The 13,899-nt window shown below is 36.4% G+C and overlaps 1 long non-coding RNA gene across 3 annotated transcripts in view; it reads left to right on the top strand.

Annotated features, from left to right (window-relative positions):
• Window positions 1–13,899, top strand: part of LOC150047536 (uncharacterized) — a 113,886-nt gene that overhangs the window by 1,285 nt on the left and 98,702 nt on the right. For all 3 annotated transcript variants that reach the window (XR_016539204.1, XR_016539205.1, XR_016539206.1), the window contains 2 exons: window positions 1,092–1,262; window positions 2,909–3,047. This is a non-coding gene — a long non-coding RNA (uncharacterized LOC150047536). The remainder of the gene's footprint in view (window positions 1–1,091; window positions 1,263–2,908; window positions 3,048–13,899) is intronic.

Below are 13,899 nucleotides of genomic sequence, written 5' to 3'. Positions count from 1 at the left end.
AAAAGCTGTGGGGAAACCAAAGTGATAAGAAAACACTAGTGAAAGTGAAGACATTACCTGTTCACACACACACCCCTGTACTACTAGAATATATATTATCTAAGAGAGGTGCTGTCATTTAAATCAAAGACTATCAGAAAACAAGGAGCTAAATGTATGAAATATGCCAACAAAGACATCCAAGTCAGGAAAGTTTGCCCAACAACAGCTCTGTGACAGGGAAGAGCTTGACGCATTATTAAAATGGACTACAGGTAATCTATCAGTATGTGAAGGAATCAATAGAAAGTGATTTGGATTTCATTCTAAGGGTAATGAGGGGACCCTAAAGAATTGTGTCTTTCTCTTTGGATGTGCTTCTCAGAAGATGTCTGTCATATTACTTTCAAAGACATTATGATTCCTTCAGAGAGTTCTTGTGGCTTATTTGATGGCATGTCGGATGTCAAACATCCTATACCTGGTTTGCAAGTCAGATATGAAGGAAAAGCTCTACCAGTCTCCATTGAGGCCAGGGCCCAGTGTGGCCATAAAGCCTGCGTCAGATATCAATCTCAGCTCTCAACGTGTAGCAGTCTTAGAATGAATATTTTAAAAGCTGTTGTATAATAATTGGACCATATTTTGCTTCTTAGCCTACCAAGATGTTAAAGGCATAAGGAACTGACAGGGGAATGCATAAATCCAGTTCCATTAGTCAAAACAATAGAATAACTCTTACTATATTCATCAGCAGCAATTAAATTATTATCCATAGATCATAAATAAAAGTGCATACTAAGATCATATCACAAAAGCCATTGGCTTCATTATGCAATGTCTCTGGTTATCCAGGCCATTATAGTTATCGTCAAAACGAAAGATTTATCATTTGTATTTTCTCAGGTAAACTTTTATCCAATGCCTTAAATTAATTCTAACACAATACACTTATAGAACATTAAGCAAATTAATATAAAATAAGTATTATTCTATTTTGTGATGGTTTGTGTGGTTAGAATACTTGTAAAATAAAAATATGTAAGCTACATTCACTCTTGGGACCCACAGTGCTTCTAAACTGACTCAGAGTTTTTACCTTTTCCAAACAGAACATGACTGCAAATTCATTCATCAGCATCGGGTCTACATGTTTTCAGTAGATGGCTCCAAGTCACCATATTCTCCAGAGATTCACGTGCAACCATCTTTTAAGCTTCCTCAGTAGTCCTCAGATACTCCCAGAGCAGGCCCATGAACACAAGCATTTTATATACATAAAAGTAAGTAAATTGAGCATCTTGTATAAATGATTATGGACTATAAAGCATTATGCACTTACAAACCCACCTCTTATAATTGTGTAAATAACCAAAATTATCATTCAGTTGATTTGTCTCGTTTAAACTGACTTACCTCATTTTAAACATGAGCTTTTCCCTCTAGGATTTTCTTTTAGATGAGGCTTCATTTACTGAACTATTACTTTGAAAATAAGGTATTTTGAAAAAGTTTGCTCCAACAAAATGTGGGTACAAAGGATACATGAAGTATGAATTATAGAACATTACTGAGGGGTTTTTTTGTATTTTGTTTTTCTTTGCGCTGTCCCTGAGTTCTTCAGCTCAAGGCTACAGCCCTACCCCTTTATCCTCAGCACCCCTTCGGTTTTCTCACAGTCATTAGTGCCCTAGTGCCCAGGCTGGCTTTGGGCCCCTATCTCAGATTCTCAGCCCTCCTGAGTGGCATGGGCCACAGTGCCTGGCTTATTACTGAGTTTTATACACAAACTGTTAATTTAATACACATTCCTTTGTAAGAGAGGTCAGAATAAAAGGCCTTTAATTAGATTTATCTTTGATCACTAATAAAAATACTCATCTGTATTATGAAATAAAACATAACTGGGCTGGGAGTTTGGTCTAGTGGTAGAGTCCTTGCCTAGCATCATGAAGACCCAGGTTCAATTCCTCGGTACCACATACATAGAAAAAAAAAGCCAGAAGTGGTGCTTTAGCTCAAGTGGTAGAGCTCTAGCTTTGAGAAAATCCAAGGACAGTGTTCAGGCCCTGAGACCAAGCCCAAGACTGGCAAAAAAAATAGCATTTCCATTTCTTTCATACTCTTATCAACTTTAAGGATACATAGCATGGTGACTTGATTGACTACATACTTCAAGGATTCACTAGACACTCACAATAAGAATCAATGATTTCCCACATTGTTACATTTTGATTGTTTATACAATATTAATGGAGATGAATGGTCTCCATTTGTCTACTTTACGTTTATTCAACCTACTGTTGGTTTAGTGCCTAGGATCCAGTATAATACAATATGAATGTTGATTAACTAGCTGCCATTACTCAAAAGCCCTTAGCTTTTAGTGTCACTAAGTGAAATCAGTCCTAGCTTCTCTTACAACTTCTATGATTCTCTTATAACTTCTATAAAAGGAAACCAGAATATAAGCTTGCCTCTGTTGATTACCAATAGTTACTATAGAGTGTGCATTAAAAAATAAAACTTCTTTGTAGTGTGCTCAGAGCCATGTATGGTCTATGCAAATACCTCACAAAAAATGAATATTCAAGACTGACAGCTGCAATATGTGTGTACTTTCTGGATTTCTAGTTGAAACACTTTAAAATTAGCTCATTATATCTAAATTCATACAATGCATAAAGTAAGACCTGCAGAAGAGAGATAGTGAAGAGCTTTACATTGGGGTTGGCTGGCATACTTGGAGTATTGCTATTTTGAGTTCTAATAACTGGTAGGAAGAAAATGTCCTAATTCTAAAATGGCCTAACAGTCCTAATAAACTATTTCTGGTGCTGAAATTAGCTGTCTTTGGGAAGCTGATGGCATTCAGACCATATGTGGATATAGAGTTGAGACTATGACATGCTTTTGTTCTCTTTGACAGCATCTAAGGAGTGGTACTTCACATCCAGGGTGATAAAGATGATTTCCAAGGTGGAAGTTATTGATGTTATTCTTGAAATTAAATCCTTCAATTGTTGACTTGAAGCTCAAGTATTATTTCTGGAAATTAGTACATAAAGGTAAGCAATCAGTAAAATACATTTTCATACACAGGTGAATGAATAATCTCTATTGTGTATACACATAGAGAGAAGATGATAAAGGCTAAGAGATGCTTTAGTATAAAAATTCTTCAAGAATATTAAAACTTTCACAGAGACATACATACAAGTAATATGTAGTGACTAGTAGAATGGAAAGGAAATTGATTTAAATTTTAATGTAATTTAGATAGTACTTCTGGATGCAGTGGCTTATACCTCTAATCCTAGCTACCTGGGAGGCTGCAATCTGAGGATCAAGGTTCAAAGCCAGCCAAGGCACAAAAGAACCTGAGACTCTTGTCTCCAATTAACCTCTAGAAAAGGGGAAGTGGAGCTTGGCTCAAGGGTAGGGTGGTAGCCTAGAGCTGAAGAACTCTGGACAACATCCAGGCCCAGGGGTAGGGAGGTAGCCTTGAGCTTAAGAACTTAGGGAAGTTCAAGCCCCATGACCCACCAAAAAAAAATCATTCCTGGAAAGCTGCACAGAAATAGCATGGAAATAGTCTTTGGAAAATGTCATCCTATTCAAGAATTGAAATAATTACAAACACTTGCTTGGTACAATTTTTTGTTTTTAATTCTCTTGAATTAATATATATATTAATATATTAGTATATGAGAAAATATTAGTGAAGTCTTACTGTATATAAAATAGTAGTATATAAAATAGTTTTACAGAAATAACATCAATTGTAAATATATCATTTTCAAATATTGGTCATAGGGTGGATTCTGTTCTCCAGGGAGAATTTGTGCTTTTTTTTTTCTTCAGAAGCTGGGGGCATTCCTGATCTGGAAGTGATACACACCTTCAGGTCCTTTCTTTTTTCTTTTTCGTTTTTGGTCAGTTGTAGCTTGAACTCTGGGCCTGGGCTTCATCCCTACACTCTTCAGCTCAAGGCTACCTCCCTACCCCTTGAGCCACAGCACCATTTCTGGTTTTCTGGTGGTTAATTGGAGATAAGAGTCTCAAGGACTTTAGTGCCTGGGCTGGCTTTGAACTGCAATTCTCAGATATCAGCCTACTGAGTAGCTAGGATTACAGATGTGAGCCACCACCCTAGGCTCAGGTCCTTTCTTTATGGAGAAACTTGCTTAGTTCTCCAGTGTTGGCAGTGTGCCAGCATACAGTCATGTGTTAACACTGTCATTTGGCCCCAGGTATTTGTTGCAGTTCTTGACTACTTTAGTTTCTATTTGGAAATATTTTTCAATCAAATATAACATCAGTCAGAGAGGTTTGCTTGCTTGCTTGTTTTAGCTTAATTGGTCCCCCTAAATTCATAAGTTTTTATTATTCTTCCACTTAGGTTTTTTTTTTGTTTTTTTTTTTTTGCCAGTCCTGGGCTTGAGCTCAGGGTCTGAGCACTTGGACTTTCTCAAAACTAGAGCTCTACCACTTGAGCCTCAGCACCACTTCTGGCTTTTTTCTATGTATGTGCTATCGAGAAGAGGCAAGCCCTCTACCACTAGGCTAAACTCCCAGCCAACTTAAAGTTTGTTTTCTTTTTTTTAGTAATTCAAAGTACCTTGTGTACCCTGACATTAGAAGTACATGTATCATTTCTATAGGCATTGAATTTTGAGAGGAGTTTGATGAGAAATTTGCTATTTTTTTTTTTTTTTGCCAGTCCTGGGCTTGGGCTCAGGGCTTGAGCACTGTCCTTGGACTTTCTTAAGGCTAGCACTCTACCACTTGAGCCTCAGCACCACTTCCAGATTTTTGCTATGTATGTGGGGTACCAAGGAATCGAACCCGGGTCTTTGTGCATGCTAGGCTAGTACTCTACCACTAGGCCAAACTCCCGGCTCCTGCTATTGTTTTAAAGCTTTTAATATATTTTTCTTTACACTTGGGAAAATTAAATTATAAATGTTTTCCAAATTTGCAAGTTCGCATATAAGCTGGTGCATTTCATATTTATATAAGCATATTAACATTCTTTAGAATTTATTTAATGTTGCTACTTGTTTGACAGTGGCCATATGCTTCAGTTATGGTGGTTAGTTTTACAAAGTTTTGCCCCTAATTTCTGCATTCTTTTTAAACTCTGTTCGTGGGTTGAATGTATAGCCAAAGGTAGATATGTATTTGTCTAGAGTACGTGAAATTTAAATTCGGAAAAAGGATGGGAATTGAGTGCATATCAGTTATTAAGACTACAAACAAGAAATGAAAAGCGGTTAATGTTCTTGAGTTAAGGAGAAATTGTGCAATAAATAATTACCATTTATTAAGCCTAAGGGTTGAAGGTGTGGCCAGTGGTAGACTGCTCGCCCAAGTTCAAACCTCAACACTGTCATTTATTTTACCTGTGTAAATGCATTGGTATTAGGTACTTTGCAAAGGGTTTCATGATTTCAAATACTCTAAATCAGAAATCTGTAAAGCTGATAATATTAGCTCATTGTAAAGATGGTGAGATAGAGGCATTCTCCTTGCTTAACTAACATGGTCACTAAGAAGCTGCCAAAAACTGGGCCCACACTTACTGACTCCAAAGGCCAGGCAGCCTCCTTTTATTATTCCAAACTGGGGAAGGAATGAACATTATTCAATGTATAATCTTTGGCCCCATTCATTTGTAGATTCCACATTCCTCCTCAAACTGACACTTTAAAAAAAATCACTAGTAGTTAAAAAATAATGATCTTAACTTCTATTTGAAAATAAGAACTTCCCCCTAAGAGGTTAGAGAATGCTTTGAACACGCATATTTATACTTTTATGTACAACACTAGACGGAAATAATGGCGTTGGTAGTCAACTAGCAAAAAGAACAGACTATGTTTGGTTTGTTCAAAATTTCTGGGGACAATTAAAAAAAATTCTGGGGAAAATAAAAAAAATAGTTTTACAGAACATGCATTAGCTAAAGTAGAAAATTTCATAGAGACATGTTTACTACTAACTTGTAACAAAACTTAAGCCAACAAAAATGACTTCAATATGTTTTATCCATATATTGGTTAGAATGTTATGTTTTATTTTCTAACTATGGGAGAACAAAGTCCCACTTCCATTTTATATATATATGTAAGGATGTGCACTGACTTTACCAAGGTAACCTTTAAGTATACCAACCTATATAAATGACAAAGAATAATACAAAGTGTATCAGTTCAGTCATTCCCTTAATAAGTTACAATTGCATCATTTATTAAGCAAGTACTTAAAAATTACTATGGAATGTGATAGTACAGCTTCCAGCACTTATGAGGCTGAAGCAGGAATATGGTGAGTTTTGAGGCCAACACGAGTCTTTAACTCGCAAAGAAATTTTCTCTTTTCTTCTTTTTCTCCTTACTTTATCCTATAAAACTAAAACAAGGGGCCGGGAGTTTGGCCTAGTGGTAGAGTGATTGCCTAGCATACATGAAGACCCGGGTTCGATTCCTCGGTACCACATGCATAGAAAAAAAAAAGGCGGAAGTGGTGCTGAGGCTCAAGTGGTAGAGCTCTAGCCTTGAGAAAGTCCAAGGACAGGGCTCAGGCCCTGAGCTCAAGCCCAGGACTGGCCAAAAAAAAAAAAAAAAAAAAAAAAAAACTAAAATCCTTGTTAACACTTAAAAATATCAACATTCATTTTAAATATAAACTAGAATTAACTATAGTTGTATTTTGGTTCTAACTGTGAAATTAAGAAAAAATGTACATACTTTTTCATATTTGGTTTGTGGCTTTGAGTATAGGCCATATGCCTGCATTCTTGCCTTAGTCTATATCTCCTTAAAGCTGTCATCCAACTTAATGGACATGATGACATGATGAGATAAGAACATACTTATTCCTAAAACATGGTGTTCTATGTATCCCTGAATGCTTCGTACTGGCTGGTTCAGAACCATCATGGAGGTGAAAGTGACAGGGCAGAGCAATAACAGTATTGTCTTTTGGGACAAGAGTTATCATTCTTCTAAGTTTAAGAAGAGTAATGCTGCTATCGTGTTGCAGCAACATTGTGAGAAGTCACTCCTTCATGGTTAAAAATAAGCTCAGGATATGAGAAATAGATGATAACTTCTCAAAATGGTAATAGACTATTTGTGGAGAGACTATCTAAATACTACTGAGGAGTGAAAGACAGAAACAGTCCTCCCTAAGATCAGAAATGCGACAAGTCACCCTAAGTATGACAATTCTATCCACTCCACTAAGCCAAGAAATAAGAGGTACACAACTTCTTACAGATGACATGACTATATATGTAGAAAATTCACAATAAACCTCAAGAACTAGTAATTATTCAGCACATTCCAGGAACAAGATCAACACACAAAAAGCAGTTGTTTTAGCCACAAGGCATGATCAACCTGGAAAGGAAACCAAGAGAGAAACTCATATATAATAGATTATAAGACCTGAAATGGTAAATAGTACAAAGGACAATAGACACATATTGAAAACTACTATGTATTTCCAAAAGAAATTGTAATTTATAAAGTCCTATTGGGCTGAATACCAATTAATATAGTGTGTCTCAAAATGTTTACTCTTTAATGCATTCAATTATCGCACATATATACACACACAGACTCCATTATCCTCATTTATTGAGTTCACTTATTAATTGTGAGTTCTCCCCTGCAGCTTTCCCTTGGCCTCATCTTCTCTCTTTCTAGCAGAATCAGCCTAAACAACCATAAGCTAACTCTAAAAGCACAGGTCACCGACTAGACAGGTGATCATGGCCCTTATTCTATGACTGTTTTATGTAATCTTGGTCACTGGTAAACATTATACAAATGACTGTTGGGGGGGTGGTGCGTACGCGTGCATGCCCACGCTCATGTGTGTTCTGGACTCACGGCCTGGACACTATCTCAGAGCTTCTTTTGCTCAAAGGTAGTCCTCTAACACTTGAGCCACAGCCCCATTTCCAACTTTTTGGGTGATTAATAGGAGATAAGAGTCTCATGGACTTTCCTATGCAGGCTGGCTTTGAACCATGGTAATCAGATTTCAGCCTTATGAGAAGCTAGAATTACAGGTGTAGGCTACCAGCACCTGGCATCTTTTGAGAATATTTTTATCATCTGTCCTTTCCCCAGGAAATAACCCAAAGCAGAAAAGATAAGCCATCCTAGCTAGTTACATTGTTGAGTGCCCTGCCTGTTCACACAAGTTCACTGGTATCTGTGGTGCTTGATAGGAAAGCATTCTACCACTTAAATCACGCTCCACCCTTATTGCTTTTGTTATTTTAAAATAGTCTTACTCTTTACCTGGACTGGCCTGAACTGTGATTTTTCTTTTCCTTTTTAAACTTCCCATGTAACTGGGATGACAGGCATGTGAATTTTATGGATTGAGATGGAATCTTGTAAAGTTTTTGTCTGGGCTGGCCACAAAGCACAAACTTCCTGATCTCTACCTGCCAATTAACAACCATTGCGGGTGTGAACCACTGTTCAAGCTTAGTGGCTTTTAAGAATGAACATTGAAGGGCCGGGAGTTTGGCCTAGTGGTTAAAGTGCTTCCCTTGAATGCATGAAGACCTGGGTTCAATTCCTTGGTACCACATACATAAGAAAAAAAAAGCTGGAAGTGGTGCTCAAGTCCAGGACTGGCAAAAGAAAAAAAAAAAAGAATAAACATTGAATATATTTTGCTACTTCTTAGAGTTAAAAATATGGGATGAGCTAATGAATAGTGTGTTCTAAGGTCTATGTGAGGTTATACTAAAATTTTAGCCAGTGTTTGTTCTAGCAACATAAAAATTTGACTAAGAAGAAAAACTCAGAGAATGTGTTCCCAGCAGAAGCTGACCTATGCAGGCCTGCCAAAAGATAAATACTGAGAGGCAGGGATTATCAGTCACCATCTTCAAGTCTGGGTACCACAAGCCATTAAACTAGCTTTGAAGTTAGCATACTACAAGTTAAAATGAAAAGAATGGAGGAAGGAAAGGGCAAATAAGCCAGTCTCTAAACTAGTAACTGAATTTGTGTTCATGTACAGTTAGGCCTACAATTCTGTGCACCTAAGCACCTCATTGTACCACAGATTACATATCAGATGTGACCAGTGCTGATGACAGAATCCAATATTATATGCACCTTATATTATGGCCATCTTCAAGGCCATCAATTTGTTAAAATCTGCATGTAAAATAAACCAGGTTCTCCTTGCCATAGGACTTGTTGTTAAACACTAGTAATCACAGCAGCTATACATGATGAGACTATGTGAAATATAAAGTCATGAAATACCTTCATTGCTTAAAGGCAATTGCTTTATTTAATTCAATTTAACTACTTCAGTTATGCAGGCAGAAATTTTCTCTGCTTGCCTAAGATTGTAGATATCAATTCAAAAAATATGAATTTCTCATTAAATGTGCCTGAAAAATACAAAATGTACTAAATTTTGCAGTAATTACTGTATTTTCCTTGAGCTGTAATTAAAGTAAGACTCAGAGCTTTTATTTAGGAGTTCTCTTCCCTAGTGGTAGTAGTAGTGGAGTAGTCTAAGGACTAATTTAAACAATAAGTATATTTCATTAGAGGAAACTAAATACATACTTGTCTTTAAGTAGAATTTTTGCATTATAAATTGCATATCAATGTTATGAGATTATGTACCAGATCATTTTAATGGATAGCTATGTTTATTTCCTCTTGCTGCCAGAAGAAGTTACCAAAAATTTAATGGCTTAAAAAGTTGTTTTGTTTTTGTGCCAAGTACCATGGCTTGAACTTTCATCCTCACAGTCCTTCTTGGCTTGTTTAATCACAGCTGGAGCTCTACCATTTGAACCATGTGGTCCAGCATTTTGCTGGTTAAGTGAAGAGGGATGTTAGTTGTCAAGGGCCTTTCTTACCTTTTCTTATCCTCCATATTTAGCCTCTTGAATAGCTCTATATGTTATAAAGGAGAAAATACCACCACGTGCATTTAGCAGTTATGTCTCTAATTTTTTAGGGAAATACCACTGATGGCTATCAACCATTTTCCTAATGATTTTACCTTTTTACTAGTGATGTACAATGTTATGAAGTTTGTAAATTAGTTGTATGTCCTGTTATCATTTTCAAGATGACTATATCAGAGAAGATGAGTAAAATGACTAACCTTAGAGAAAGGGAGATCACGAATTCAAAGATAGCTGTATGTGGTAGTTCATGCCTGTTATACAAGCACTCAAGTGGCCAGCACAGGAGTATATCAAGTTTAAGCCCAGTCTGGGCTACATAATAAAACTATCTCTTCAATTAAAAAAAGAAGAAGAATTTAAACCCAGTTTGATAAATCCAAGGCCTATGTGCTCAAGGATAAAATTTGCTTCTTTCTGTATGTTTATCCAATAAATAGAAATAAAGTAAGTTCCAGGATAATATTCCAATGGCAATTCATTAATTTAGTTAATAAACTTACATATTTACCCATACATTCATGTGTTTGGACTCTGAAATTTTTCTAATAAAGAACAGTACAAGGAGTTCAAGTAGAGTAGAACTATTCATGAGAAAATCTGTATCTATGTGTAGCCTCTGGCATTGATTAAATTGAAGTTTAGGAAAATTATAATTCAGTTCCATCTTCAGACAGTCCATTATCAAAACATAATGCCCTTTAAATGAGTTGTGAGAAAAATCCCACAGGCAGTGAAAAGTAGTAAAATCAAGAATGATCATCTAGTGCATGATATTTAAATGAGAGCTAAGAGAGGTAAATAAAAGGGCACTGCCAGTTCCAGACAGAGAAATCACAGTATATCTACTGGAAAGAAGCTTGGAATACATTTTTATAGAAAAATAATTTGATGTTAGAAGCCTTTTCTCTCCAGATTGTGTCTTCAAGTATCCTATTCTATTTTGGTGCATCTTTGTACGTTACCTGGAATAAAGTTATTTCACTCTGCATTTAGACTTAAGCCATCACCCACAGTGTCTGCTCTAGTTTCAGATTCAGATAAAAAAGGCAGTATAAAAGCATACATTATATCATGTGTAGAATCATTAAGAAATCATGCTATTAAAGGACCAATACCAGGTGAGTGGATATAGAAAGAAATGAGCACTTCTCTAAAGAAGCCACATTAACTAAAAGCAACACACGGACAAGCCATGACATTCAGGTGAAACCTGTCATATTTGTTCTACATTTCTAAGTCAACAAAAATAAACTGTCTGCTTTCAAACTTACTGTGTAAACAGCTCGTTGTAATGCTTACTGAAATAGTGATAATGATTCAATGCACTAATAAATCGTGTCTTTATAAGTGGCTTTAAATTTGCACTCAGTTGGCATTATTTGAATGTTTAATTCTGGCAATGCAATGATTTTTAACTCTAAAGATTTGAACTGAACACTGAAAAATTCAAGCATTAGCAAATGTTTGCCAGCTGCCCACCCTAATTTTATAGTTGTCCTTCTTGATAATCCCTTATGTATTTTGAGTTTCTATAAGGCCCTATGTTTCCTATTGCCTCCTTTATATGAGATCGGAATACTACAGTTCACATGCCTTTGTCACTTCCAGTCTTGCTTACTATGAGTAAGTCATTCTGCCCTTCCTTCATGAAGAACAGTTAGCAACCTGTCCCACTCCCAAATTTAATTCTTACCTCATTCTTGATCTCAAAAGATCTAGATATAGTGTCATATTTTTGCACATTTGATGTTAATAATAGAACTATTTTTGGAGATAGGTTTTTTTCGGGGGTGTGGGGGGGGTCAATGGGAGGGCTGAACTTTGGGCCTGGGCACTGGCCCTGAGCTCTTCAGCTCAAAGCTAGCATGCTACCACTTGAGACACAGTGCCATTTCCTGCTTTTCTGGTGGTTAATTGGAGATAAGAATCTCATGAAACGGGGACAAAAACATGAGCAGGGGCATCAATGTGCGAGAAGTAATACATCCACTACCCAATGATAAGTAACTGTAACCCTCTATACATTACCTCGACAATAAATTTTTTAAGTAAGTATTAAAAAAAAAACTTATGGACATTTGTGCGTGGGCTGGCCTTGAACTGCAGTCCTCAGATCTCAACCTCCTAAGTTGCTAGGATTACAGACATGAGCCACCAGCACTCAGCTACGGAAGTTCATATTAGTTTTCCCATTCATTTTCTGTAGGTTTTCTTTTTTCTCTTGTGTTATTTGCACTAGTACTTTTTTAGGAAAAATTGTGTCTGGCCTAGGAAGTGGCTTTCACCTAAAATTTCAGGTATTTAGCAAGTTTAGATCAGTAAAATCATGGTTCAAGATTAACTCAGGCAAAAAGCAAAACTCCATCTAAATCAATAAGCAAAGCATGGTAGTACTTATAGTTCCCAAGTAAGGGAGGCTGTTCCTGAGCAAATATGTGGAAAGCAAAAGAATGAATGGGAATATGGCTCAATAGTAGAATACCTGGCTATCAAACATGAGGTTCTGAGGTCAAGACCCATTACTACTAAAAAGAAAGAAAAGGAAAGAAAAGGAAGGAAGGAACATAGTAAGGGAGGGAGAGAGGAAGGGAGGGAGGGAGGGAACTTGTTTTATTAGAACTCATTGATTTTGTGATGACACATCTCACTTCCTGAAGTACCCACTAAGTTTCATTTCTCCCATCTAATATTTAAACACATTGTGAAGAGAAACAAACATTTTAAAAATGTCTTTAATTTCACTGTGAACTTAAGACCTTCCACTTGCGCTTGCAGGGCAGGTTCTCTTAACATTTGGGCCACATCCTGACACTTTTTACTTTTTTATTCTGGGAGATGGGGATTTTTTTCTATATTATGAAGGCCAACCTCAGACTAAAATCTTCCTACTTTTGCCTCTAGAGCCTCTGTGTTACAGATGTGCACAAACTTACACAGCTTTTTGGGTGATACTGGGTCTCACTAACATTTTGCCTAGTCTATTTAGAACTCAATTTTCCTGAACTGTAAGGATTACCTATGTGAGCCATCATAGTCAGCATGAGAAATGGAATTAATAGATGTTATGACTTACAAAGTACAGTGGCTGTTTATTCATTTTTTTTTGTTCCAGAGTTGGAACTGGGAGAAGTTTTTAATCTCAATGTGGTTCGTGTTGTCCATTTTTCCTTCTCATTTTCCCATATTGCTTACTAGGCCTTGCTTGAGAACTGTGATTTTTTTATGGCCTTAAACATGTCTGATGATTAGGCCGGAAACATGACCTTATGGTAGAGTGCTTGCCTAGTGTGCACAAAGCTCTGGGTTCAATTCCTTGGTACCATACACACAAAAAAGCTGGAAGTAGTACTGTGGTTCAAGTGGTCATGCACCAACCTTGAAAAAGCCTAAGGACAGTTTTTTGATAAATATCTCCTGGAGGGAGGGAAAGGAGGAGAAAAATGTGGAAAGGGTATCAATGTTCAAGAAGTAATATACCCACTACCTGATGAATGTAACTGTAACCACTCTATACATTACCCCGACAACAAAACACAATAAGAGAGTATCTCTTGATACCTCCTGATATCCCAGTCTTCTTTTAAATTTTATCAAATTTTGTCAGTTGTTCTAGGTTACCTTCTCTATACTGTTTAGTAATTCACTGTATCAGCAAAGCTATGCCTCTTTAATATTCACTATGCTAAGAATCATACCTGCTAATCTTCATATCATTTATCTTAACAATGCACTATTTTTATACAAGGCATATCCAGTATCAAATTTAGATGTGAATGATCTTCTTATGGTATTCAAGATCAATACTTAATTCACTTTATTGCTTAGTGAGTTACCAAATAATTCAGTTTCTAATCCAATATTTAGTTTATGTGCACAGTTCAAACCTTTATACAATATCTTAAGATTTTTAAAGTTTCACTTGTAGATTTATTTTGAACCATATTTACATA

Source organism: Megascapheus bottae, chromosome 22 (genome assembly GCF_031878675.1).
Source record: "Megascapheus bottae isolate mThoBot1 chromosome 22, mThoBot2.hap1, whole genome shotgun sequence".
NCBI classification, from domain to species: Eukaryota; Metazoa; Chordata; class Mammalia; order Rodentia; family Geomyidae; genus Megascapheus; species Megascapheus bottae.
This window is presented reverse-complemented; position numbering and strand designations above follow the sequence as displayed.